Source organism: Saccostrea cucullata, unplaced genomic scaffold (assembly GCF_032062105.1).
Source record: "Saccostrea cucullata isolate Sc308-1 unplaced genomic scaffold, CSIRO_AGI_Scuc_v1 ctg16011, whole genome shotgun sequence".
NCBI classification, from domain to species: Eukaryota; Metazoa; Mollusca; class Bivalvia; order Ostreida; family Ostreidae; genus Saccostrea; species Saccostrea cuccullata.
The window spans coordinates 798-12,800 of record NW_026941160.1 but is presented as its reverse complement, the minus strand read 5'-3'; the positions used below and the strand labels follow the sequence as shown (position 1 = coordinate 12,800).

At 33.5% G+C, this 12,003-nt stretch overlaps 1 long non-coding RNA gene across 2 annotated transcripts; it reads right to left on the bottom strand.

Moving 5' to 3' along the window:
• Positions 1-475: 475 nt before the first annotated feature.
• Positions 476-8,026, bottom strand: LOC134257329 (uncharacterized). 2 transcript variants are annotated; one of them, XR_009989902.1, is made up of 5 exons: positions 7,470-8,026; positions 6,571-6,644; positions 4,161-4,256; positions 2,801-2,881; positions 476-592 (listed from the first exon to the last, which is right to left on the bottom strand). It is a non-coding gene; the product is annotated as an uncharacterized LOC134257329 (long non-coding RNA). The 2 variants fall into 2 exon arrangements; XR_009989901.1 differs by lacking the exon at positions 7,470-8,026 and having other exon boundaries at positions 6,571-6,848.
• Positions 8,027-12,003: the final 3,977 nt, after the last annotated feature.

The following is a 12,003-nucleotide window of genomic DNA, read 5'->3' as shown; positions in this document are numbered from 1 at the left end:
TGATCTTTAAATTTATATAATATACTGTATGCATAAGGGAGACCAAATGTATTATAACTGCATTTAGGAGACCAACTACTTTCTACATGTAAATCAGTATTTAAAACTAGAGATTTTATAATAACCTAGTAATAAAGTTACATATTTTCCAAAATGTTTATCCCAATACAATAGTAATTTACTTTAAATTGTTTGTATTTAGATGACCTTAATCAATTTATCTCAGCCAGAATTAAAACAAGCTAATCTCACAAGTGGGCAAACACATGAACAGAGAGATGGGCATGATGATTCCTATGCACATGTATACACCCATGCTTATAAACAAACAATATACATTAGTATCAAATTTGAATTCAATATGTGCAACCTCTGTGAAGAAATTGAAGCAAAACTAGTGGTGGGCCACTCCGACAGATATTCCCTTCTTTGAAAGGGGTGAGAGCATAAATTAATTTTATGTGTACTTCTAATTGAATTAAAAACAAAATTACCCTTTGTCAAAATATAGATTTGTAAGCTGGAAGGCTGTTCTTCCTCATTTTTCCATGTTATATTCAGACTGTTCTTCAAAAGATTCTGGCATACACCCCTGAAAGAGTAAACAGTGAAGATAATAAAGAGCACCTAAATCAACTGCATATTTTTTTTTAAAAAAATCAACTTAAAAGGGATAACAAATGCATTAAACTGCATAAAGAAAACCAACTGATATTCGTTTATACGAGGGTTGTTAGAAAAGTTCATGGGCAAGTTCTACTGCGAGTGCGCTATTTAAATCAAACTGGTCAAACTTTCTAGATAAAAACTTTACCTATTTTGCAATAAATATACAAAGATTTGGTGTTTTCAGGTGATCCTTAAAAAATATACTGTACAGCTATTTTATTTTGAGAAAATATGCTTCACGGAGCATGCTTCTTTTTCCATGTTTACATTTTAAAGACCTTTTATTGATATTAAAAATTGCACAGCTGTAGCGCACAAAGATTTATGATATTTTACCTTTCCCAACAGAATTCATGAAACATCACTTGGTCAAATTTTGAATTAAATTGGAGCGTATATTACCGTTTTATAACAATTTATAAATATTAACGTATAAAAACAAAGCCAAAAATGGGAACGTCATGGAGCACATATTTATAATTGATACTGTCTTACAATGAATTCAAGTAATTTTAATATAAATTCAATGTATTTTTCGCCAGTCTGGCATCTTTGCGTGAATAATGCAAACAAAAAAGCACTAACTATACAAGATATCCTGCACGTCACATTCATACATAGCACAGCTTACGCATGCATATTTTGTTTACTACAAAACTATCGGGCATTTATGGCAGTGATTCGAAACATGTATAAGCCAAGATTTCAGGGCAATGATTTCATTGCAATTAAAAGGTGGCTCTGACATGACCCCGAAATGTTGTTAGATGTTTGAAACTGTAGAGGATTCGGAACATCAAATTTTAATTAGATTGCATGTAAATATGGATAAGAATTTCAAAGCATTCACTGATGCATCTCCCTATTCTTTTTTTTGAGTCAGAAAGTAACAACATACTGAAAATAATGAACCATACAGTAAATTCAACATGTAATTTTATTGAATTTGAAGTGTAACTTTTTAAAGACAGTTGAATTGCAATTAAAATTCACAAAATTACCCTTTGTCAAACTTAAATTTGTTGTTTTTTGCTGGAAGATATACAAAAAAACTGTTCTGTTTCTTTTGCATTGATTTCAATGTTAAAAGAGTATATTGTATTAGCAAATTATCATTTACCTTTCTTGGAATAAAAAGATTACTGTCAAAAAAGTGTTACACTGAAGAGTTAATCAAAATGGAGTGTATATATCTTCAGTTGATTTACGCAAAAGCATGCTCTACATACGAAATTTCTAAAACAAATTATTGACAAGCAAATAAAAGCTCCTGAAACAAGAAGCAGTCTTGAAATATATTTTCCAGTTCTTAAAAGGGATAACAAAATGCATTAAATGCTGTAAACATTTTTCATACCAATTGTTCGTCCAATTTAGTAGAGAATTGGATTATTTATTTTGCATATCAAACTGTACATTCAAGTATAACTTCACGAGGGTTGTATCAAATTTAATGTTTTGGACGTACAATTTCAATAACCATGTAACCAAATAAAGAATTTTGTTTTGCATTGATATCAATTAAAAAAAAGAGGATTTGAAATTATAACAGTGGCTCAATCACGATTATACATATTGATGTGCACTTGTACACTGAAAGTGTCAAATTATTTGTCAATTTATCCATCAAATGTTAAATCTTCTATAAAAGGGAATGTCAAATATTTGATGTGCATATTAATGTGCACATCAATGATTTTATTCATTTGCGCTCTTTTTAAGTTATAATTTCCTATTTGAAATACATATGTTTTGTTAAATGTTGGTCCTCTTATTTTGAAATATTTGTGTAAAAGCTTCCTTATCTATTTTTTCATCATAGCACAAAGCACATATAACCCAAATATAGATCAGAGACCTCAGCTCATTTTAACATGTGTGGCGCAGTAGTTAGAGCGTCAGCTATAGAGTCGTGAAGTAAGTTGATCGTTACATCGTGCGGAGCCGATCCTTCAGATGAGACCTTAAAGAGAGAGGTTGTGTGGCAGTATGTTTACAAAAAAACCATAATCAATGGCCGTAAAGTGATGAGTATAGGGCAAAAATTGAAGCACTACACTGGCAAGTGGTGGTGTCTAGTCATATGAGTAAAAATTCTCGAGAGGGATGTTAAACAACATACAAACCATACCATCAACTCGTAGCAGTACTTTCAGTACTTTGATTCCATGTTAGATTCAGACTGTTCTTCAAAAGATTCTGGCATACACCCCTGAAAGAGTAAACAGTGAAGATAATAAAGAGCTCTTAAATCAACTGCATATTTTTTTTTTAAAAATCAACTTAAAAGGGATAACAAATGCATTAAACTGCATAAAGAAAACCAACTGATATTCGTATATACGAGGGTTGTTAGAAAAGTTTGTGGACAAGTTCTACTGTGAGTGCGCTATTTAAATCAAACTGGTTAAACTTTCTAGATAAAAACTTTACCTATTTTGCAATAAATATACAAAGATTTGGTGTTTTCAGGTGATCCTTAAAAAATATACTGTACAGCTACTTTATTTTGAGAAAACATGCTTCACGGAGCATGCTTCTTTTTTGATACTGTCTTACATTGAATTCAAGTAATTTTAATATAAATTCAATGTATTTTTCGCCAGTCTGGCATCTTTGCATGAATAATGCAAACAAAAAAGCATTAACTATACAAGATATCCTGCACGTCACATTCATACATAGCACAGCTTATGCAATGCATATTTTGTTTACTACAAAACTCCTCGGGCATTTAGGTTCGGCAGTGAAAAGAGGAAACCCATTCGAACTACATGTATAAGCCAAGATTTCAGGACAATGATTTCATTAGCTAATCAAAAGGTGGCTCTGACATGACCCCAAATGGGATGTTGTTAGATGTTTGAGAAGCTGTAGAGGATTCGGAACATCAAATTTTAATTAGATTGCATGTAAATATGGATAAGAATTTCTTAAAGCATTCACATGATGCATAGGATATAAAACTATTCTTTTTTTGAGTCAGAAAGTAACAACATATTGAAAATAATGAACCTATTTCCATACGTACAGTACATGTAATTTATTCAACATGTAAGATAAATGTACTAAATATTTTAAACAAGGTTTTCCTGTTTAATTTGAATTTGAAGTGTACTTTTTAAAGACAGTAAGACAAAAACAAATTAATATGAGTTGCAAAACAATTATTCTTATTTTTTTAAAATTCATGCATAATGATTTATATGTCTTTTTTGACAGACTTGTTTAAGAATCCAATTATAGTGCATATCACATTATAAAATATTGTTGTTTTTTGCTCAATACACAGCCCTAATAAAAATGATATACGAAAAAAAAGTACAAGGAATGATTCTGACTGGGTTTAACATTCATTCGATTGATCATACAATTGCACTTTCATTTTCAAAATGTTGTTAGGTTACTGGTATGACTATGTTTCTTTTGCACTGATGTTACAATTTATTAAAAGAGTATACATTGTATTAGCAAAAGTAATTATCATTTACCTTTCTTGGAATAAAGACATGTTGACCCTTGAGATAAGATTTCCTCTCTGTCCATAAAAGTGTTACACTGGGGTCCAACAAATTCTAGCACAGACCCTGTAAAAAAAGACATTAGGTATTATGGATATAAAAAAATGTTGTAATTAAAATCCATATATTTCAAACATGTCTGTAATGACCGACATAATGCAAATTCAAAGCAAAATAATTACATATATTATATAAGAAGATAATTTTTGTAATTTTCATTGGCTGAAAGGATGTCACGTGATATTCCTCCTTTTGTGACATCGACGCGAAAGTGCGTCGGCAGAAAATGATGTGGAACAACACAGCGTTTGGTGCACTGAAGTTACGTAGAATATAAGATGCGTGTTTTTAACAATTGTGATGTAATGACAGCAAAGTCTGTTTAGTTAGGACTGTGTCATTGCATTAACTTTGTGTGATTATATTATACTTTCATGTTCAATACTAAAATCTGATTGGTTTAGACGCAGTTAACAATCCGTTCTATTACCCTCAGCCTTAGCAACACACGTGGCAACGGGTAACACAAAGGTAATGCCACATGCATGGAAATTATGCGCGTACGGTTCATCGTAGAATTCTCAAAACGTCAGTTGCGCGTTTGAAAGAACCGGAATAAACTTGACGTCAATAAAAGCTTGCATCCGATGTAGCTTACTTGAAAACAACAAACGACAGACGAAACATGCTTGCGAGTGCAGAAATAACGAAACTTTAGACGGTAAAGGACTCGTAGAGTAGCAAATAAGCAATAAAGAGGTCAGTAAATCTTTTTCGAATTAGCGGGGAGTTTGAAAGCTTCCTAAACGTGAACGAAAAAGGCTGATGATTTGTATTGCTGACATAGTAAATCAAGAGGACATTCAGTATAATAAAATAAATGGTGCCTGCTTTGGAGGGTAACAGTTGAAATTGACACCCCTCGGAAAACCATTGTCAACCTCCGCTGATGCGTCGGTTGACAATGGTTTTCCTTGGGGTGTCAATTTCAACTGTTACCCTTCAAAACAGGCACCATTTATATAATATGTAACTATTATGGACTTCAGTGAATGCTCAAATTATGTCATTATAAGGACTCATGGCAATTGATATTGACCTCAGACAAAGGAAATGATAGTGACTTCACAAGCTCAGTCGCTATCACTTTCTGAGTCTTCGGTCAATATCAATTGCCATGAGTCCATATAACCATATATTATATAACTTTGTGAAGTCCGGTAATCTGATTGGTCAATACGAAGTCATTATATTTCTTAAACAATCTCTGAAAGCCAATAATGACTTTCACGTGCTGCCTCGTTTTCACTTTCAATTTAAGACTAACCTCTGTGCGAAGAGAAAATTTGGACGACTGCACATTCATTCGATAGAATTTTTTGACGCTGTAACTTGGACCCACAATGCATCACTTGTTAAAGCTACGTTCTTGCAAGAATAGCAGCAAAAGTTCAACTAAAAGTAAACATGCCCTGATTTAATGGATAAACATTGAAGATAAATATAGTAAACAAAACGTTCTTCATTTACTTTCAGCACTGTTCAGGCTTCTTTTTGGAAATGTATTACTTACATTTATAAGACGTAATGTGACATCAGAGTCTAGACGCACTAAATGTCACGTGCAGTTTGATGAGCCTGATCTAAATTATAACAAAATAAATATCTGTGCTCGCCATAACGGTTGTATCGTCAACATATTAAATTTAATTTTTCTACAATTATTAATTAATTATGCCGAACAAATTATCATTTTCCTTCACTAATTTTCAGGTGTTCCATTTGTTTACATTTGGGTTTTTTTTCGGTCTGACAAAATTTGATTAAGTCCTGTTTGTTGATTAATTACACAGGACCGAATGCCCTGTGTGGTAAAAAAAAACATTCGCATAGACTGTATTGATGTATGAATCACGCAGACTTCAAGTAGGCATATTTTTCAAGAAGCTTTAGCGCTTCATGATATATGTCTAGGACCACTGTATGTAAGTTGTGGGTGAGCAAATCTATAAACATTTAACTTAGCATCTAGCTACTGATAGTCCCAAATTTCTCTTCACCTAAATATAAAGAGATCGAAGAGATCGCTATAAATCTATATAACACTTTCAGTAAAGTTACACATAGTAAACTAACATAAAAACAAGATTACGAGAATCATGTTTAGAAAGTCAGTAGCTAAATGTAAACAGGTAACGTTACATGTAAACACGCGGGCTGGTGACACTGACAGTCATGTCACCGAAAATACATGTGCCATTTTAACCGACTTAGGCCTATGAAATTTAAAATGTAGGCCCCTAAATATCCATCTGCACACAGAGTTTTCCATAAAGATAATAGGCCTAATTTAAAAAGTGTAAATACAAAATAAACAAACCTCAATACTGTTTTGAGCCTCCTCGTTGATCTCGTCGTTCTTCTCTGAAATATTCTGGTTCTCTGAGTCTGTCACTGAAAATGCAGGGAACCAGGCTAGTTTATTAACTCGTGCACATATTTGTTGACTTAATTTTAAAAGGAAAAATACGAAATAAACTTATAAAAATATAAACGAAATTAAATAATATAAAAAAAAATTAATATTTCAGTTAAAAGTGGGGTTAAAACAACCAAACATTTTTCAGTTTCATTTGTTTGGGGATGGGGGGTGGGGGGTTAATCTCATATTTCTGTCACCGAATATTGCTGAAAATAATGCAGGGAACTACAGGTTATAGACTGCGACAATGAATTGTTGATTAATAGAAATACAAAATAAATAATGTTATGAAAAAAATGAATTTCCAACACCTTGAAATATAAACTTTAAAGTTTTCATGTACAGTGTAGGGGTAAGGTAATTGAAAAAGGGGGGGGGGGGTAGTACAACCAAAACACCCTATCAGATTCAGGTTGGGCGAGGCTACCAACAAAAAATTGGTGATAAGCAAATGAAAAAAGATCATAAGGCAAAAGAAAGAAATGATCATAAGACTAAGAGGTAAACGTTATTTCTGAGGGGACACAAGCATATAGCTTGAATAGGTGCTTCAGCTTGCGATACTTTTTTTCTATATTCGGCTTTGTCTTTAAATTTTGTTTGTGGACTTGTGTAAAAGAATATACTGATATCAACTTTATTTCGAATTTCCTTCAGGTTCAAATACGTATTTATAATCTTTCCTTCTTCAAAGTAAAATTACTACACCCCCCCCCTCCCCCCCCCCCCCAAAAAAAATCAATGCTTGCCTTGTGTATTTAAAAAAAATATATTACTATATTATTTAAGTTACTTACCGCAATACAACTCTTTCTCAACAATTATGGTGTTGAAAGGTCATTTTCTGAAAACTGAAGAGGCATTCCGATGGTATTCGGAACAAATGACGGAAAGCACTTGCTAAGAATTCAGAACTTGATGCATAAATTTAGAATATTTTTCCTCTTTAGTTTTTTAACATAAAAAATGGAAAAATAAGTCGAAGAAACACTCATTTAAAATAATTTAACGCGGAAAAAATTATATATGCAAGATTTTTTGTTAAATTGCACGTTTTCCGTGGTCTCCACAATGCTGAAAAAATATCCTTTGAAATTATACACAGGTAATACATTCTTTTCTTTTTCAGGTAATATGATAGAAATTTGACAACTTTTTAATGTTAAATCGCAGACAAAAACATCACTTTTATCTAATGGAAGACTGTTTATTTACCAAAAACACGACATTTGCAATACTCATGAGGTCAAAATATTAGGGAGACCAAAAAAGGTCGCCTTAATCCAGCGGTCTCCCTAAGCCAGATAATATATCTTCCGTGGTCTCCCTAAGCAATATTTCATATATATATACATACATATATATATATATATATATATATATATATATATATATATATATATATATATATATATATATATATATATATATATATATATATATATATATATAATTTGCACTCAGCAATCGTTTAATATCCTAATTTGCAGGAATGGCAACCCTTTCCAAAGAGATGGTATAAAGAACGGTTACTTATCACTACGTCCGTCAAACACCCGAAACAAACTGTAAGATTTCTTACCTAAAAACAATCAATACTTTGTTTACTTTAAAGTTTTCTTAAAAATAATATTTTTATATGATAGTATAACTTTTATTTCTGATATGAAAGGAAAAACAACGAACATTGAACAATCTCAAAAAACATCTTTAAACAATACAAATGTGTGAGGCGGGAATTAAACAGGTACCCCTGGAGATTCTAGAGCTTGCATCAGGTGCCTAAGAAAAGTAACCATCCCTTTTTGACCAGTCTCACCCGCCGTAAACCTTTTGTATTGACTAGATTGGAGTACATGTAACTTTCTGTTGTCAAATTCAGAGAAAAAAAAACCCAAAGACCTAACAATTGGTATGAGACAAGTCAACCAAAATACGGCTCAATGATTGAAAGGTTATATAAGCTAAGGTCATAGAGATTATGGAATTTATAAAATGGCGATTTTAAACAAGCCTTTATGTTCTTTAAAATCCCTGTATAACAGTATCAACTTATCACTGAGTGGCATGCCTTGCTTTTAAAATTGATCCTAACATCAGAGCAAGCTCTTGAGTAGCGAATAAGTTAGGAGACATAAATAAACATAAAGTTGAGAAGGAAAAGATGAAGAGATCTTGTTTGTCAAGCAATTAATTTGTTAAGTGGCCTTTATCGTCTATTGTAATTAAAACATCCAAATATGAAACATATGAATATAAATATATATATTCATATATATATATATATATATATATATATATATATATATATATATATATATATATATATATATATATATATATATATTCATATATAAATATGAAATATTTATGGCCGACTCTGTGCTGTCATTTATTTGAAATTCACTGGGATATATCAAGTCAACATGTAGTGTTCCAGAAACATGTTTCTCGCCTGCTTTATACTGTAGCTTCAAAATACATGTAAATAAATCTTTGAGAGTTGTCAACTATTTATTTGTTACAAGTATCATAGTTCATATTTACCTACAAAGCTAAAATTCATTCAAGGATAATTAGACTGCATACAATTCATACGGTTGAAAGCTCTTAATCTTACTATGGTACAGATACTAGACTGGGAACTATGCAGAAAGGGAGACCATGCTCGTCTATCTGGGTTTGTCCTAACAGATATTGCAGCAGCTGTTAGAAGCTCTTCATGCTCTGGATTCTTGAAGAAGAAGAAACAAAAATTGACTTTTCATTATTGGTCTCCCACAGGTGTCGATATGAAAGAATCAAATTATGTTTGATAATTTACCTATAATTTTGTAAACCTTTACCATAATCCTCTACATTTGCGGGATTTGTTGTGTTTTCAGAAATGTATAGAACTGATTGTCTATGATGGACATTCTATTAACGTTTCTTAGTGGACATGAATTTACGGGTCTCTTCATGCTACAAAACAAAAATTAACCCCCACAATCCCGAAAATTTGCGTTTTTACAATACATGTACTTTCATTTGTGACAAAAGTAGATTTTGCATACAAAAATTCTGTGTTGATCAGAAAAAAGAAATTAAGCAAGAAAATGCGAAAAAAGATCAATCGTCTGAAGCTGAACATCGGGAAGTAATACAGTGTTAATCATTTGCTTGTTAAACATTTGCGTTTTTTTCTCAGGAGAATAGACGTCTTCAACAACAACAACAACAACAGTCTCAGCAGTCGTCTGGAGCCGGGGCCTCGGGGGGTCGTCAACAACAGCCCGGGTATCAACAACAATCCTCCAGCGGTCAGGACGACAGGGAGGGGGTTCTTAATCACCCCAAAAGGGGCCGTATTCCCACCTACATATTCCAGGTATGTTCTAAATCAGGAGGGGGTGCTAAATCACCCAAAAAGGGGCCGTATTCCCGCCTACATATTCCAGGTATGTCCTTTATCAACCCAAAAGGTACCGCATTCCCACCTACATATTCCATGTACATGTATGTCTGGAGTTAAATGCAAAAAACTTATAAAGAAAGATGAAGAACTATCTTTAAAAAATTAATATTCGTGATGAAATAATTTTGCGTTGTTAATCCTTAGAGAAAACACAACATCCACTGTTTCTATGACCACACTAGAGGTCAGTGGATGCGGCTACCGATAGGTTGGGAACTCCATCATGAGATGGTGGGGAAAGTGGTTGACCAGGTGGAAGAAGCCCTGCCGACCTGGAGGGACAGGCAGGATATCCTGGCCCTCCTACGGCAGTGTAACTATGACCCCGACGAATGCATGTCTACATACTTACATTTGGAAGGGGATCGTAAGTAAAAAATTAAAACTTTTAACCCTTCTGTCATCTTAACTTTGAATTACCTGTCCAACAATATTTGTATGTAGGACTCCAAAGTGCGATGGGACTCCAAAGTCCGATGGGCACGCCAAGGTCTGCGCCAAACCCCGATGTTTGACACGCCAAAGTCCGATGGTGTAGAAAACAACGTTTATGACGTCATAATACTACTGCGCCAAACCTCAATACCGCGCCATACAAAGGTCTTTAAAAAATATGTATAAATAAATAAATGCGAAAACTAACCTTTTCTCTCAGATAGGTGCGAGACTAACCCTAAACGCTCGAAAAGTGTGTATCAACTTTAAGCTAGATATCTTGGGTGGGTGCAAGACTAGTGTGCGAGGACTAACTCTAAATCTCTCGCGGTGTGCAATGCAAAGACTATCCCTAATCAATCGAATGGTGTGCGAGGACTATTCCTAATATCTCTGGAAAGTGCAAGCAATAAACAAAATCAATAAATTGTATTCAAGGAACGAATTCAGAAATGATGGCTTTTGAATGCAGGACAACGGTGTCAAGGATTGACGTCGGATTATTGTGACGTCATAAACATTGATTGTTCATCCGCACCATCGGACTTTGGCGTGTCAGACCATCGGACTTTAGCGCAACGTGTCTCATAGGATACGAGCCATCGGGCTTTGGCGTGACCATCGAACTTTAGCAACCGTAAAGACAGCGAGCCATCAGGGTTTGGCGCAGACCATCGGGGTTTGGCGAGACCATCAGACTTTGGCGTCACCATCGCACTTTGGAGTCTTACATGTATATGCCCCCGCTTGAAAAACATGTAAAATAATGGGGGTGTCCATACGACCGTCTGTTAAGCTTTGTGTACCCATACCTCTTATTTGCAACTTCATATACATCATCGAATAAAATTATAACGAAACTTTTCCCGAATCTGATAACATAGTGTCATTATGCATGCACCTTTATATAATTTACTCTTTGATCGATCACTTATTTTGGGTATCCCAACGCACAACATTGTCATTGCCATTTTTCTATATTATCAAGCGTACCTTTTTCTTATATGCAACTCCCCCTATAGCCCTTGATAAAATATAATGATACTTTTACACATATTTATGATATAGGTCTCTTTTGCAGCCTTTATATATCTTGTAATGTGATTGGACTTTGCCATTGTAATAGAATTTGAAGCAGGGGGTATCTTATAGAGCGCATATATATACTGCACCCAGTTCCTTTTGTTTAATACTTTTACCTTAAGCTTGCAGTAATCACGTGAAGGAATAAACGTATAGATACTGAATGTTTCGAGTTTTGAATTAGATGGTTGGAACTGCAGTTTTTAAAAACGATCAAAATGCAACTTATAACATACCTAACTAGCAGCGATTGTGAAGACGATTTCTATTGTTACTCAAAATAGATTATATTTCTTCACTTGAAAACGTTACATAGCTTTGTTTTGTTTTGAACATATTTTATTGACTATTTATTG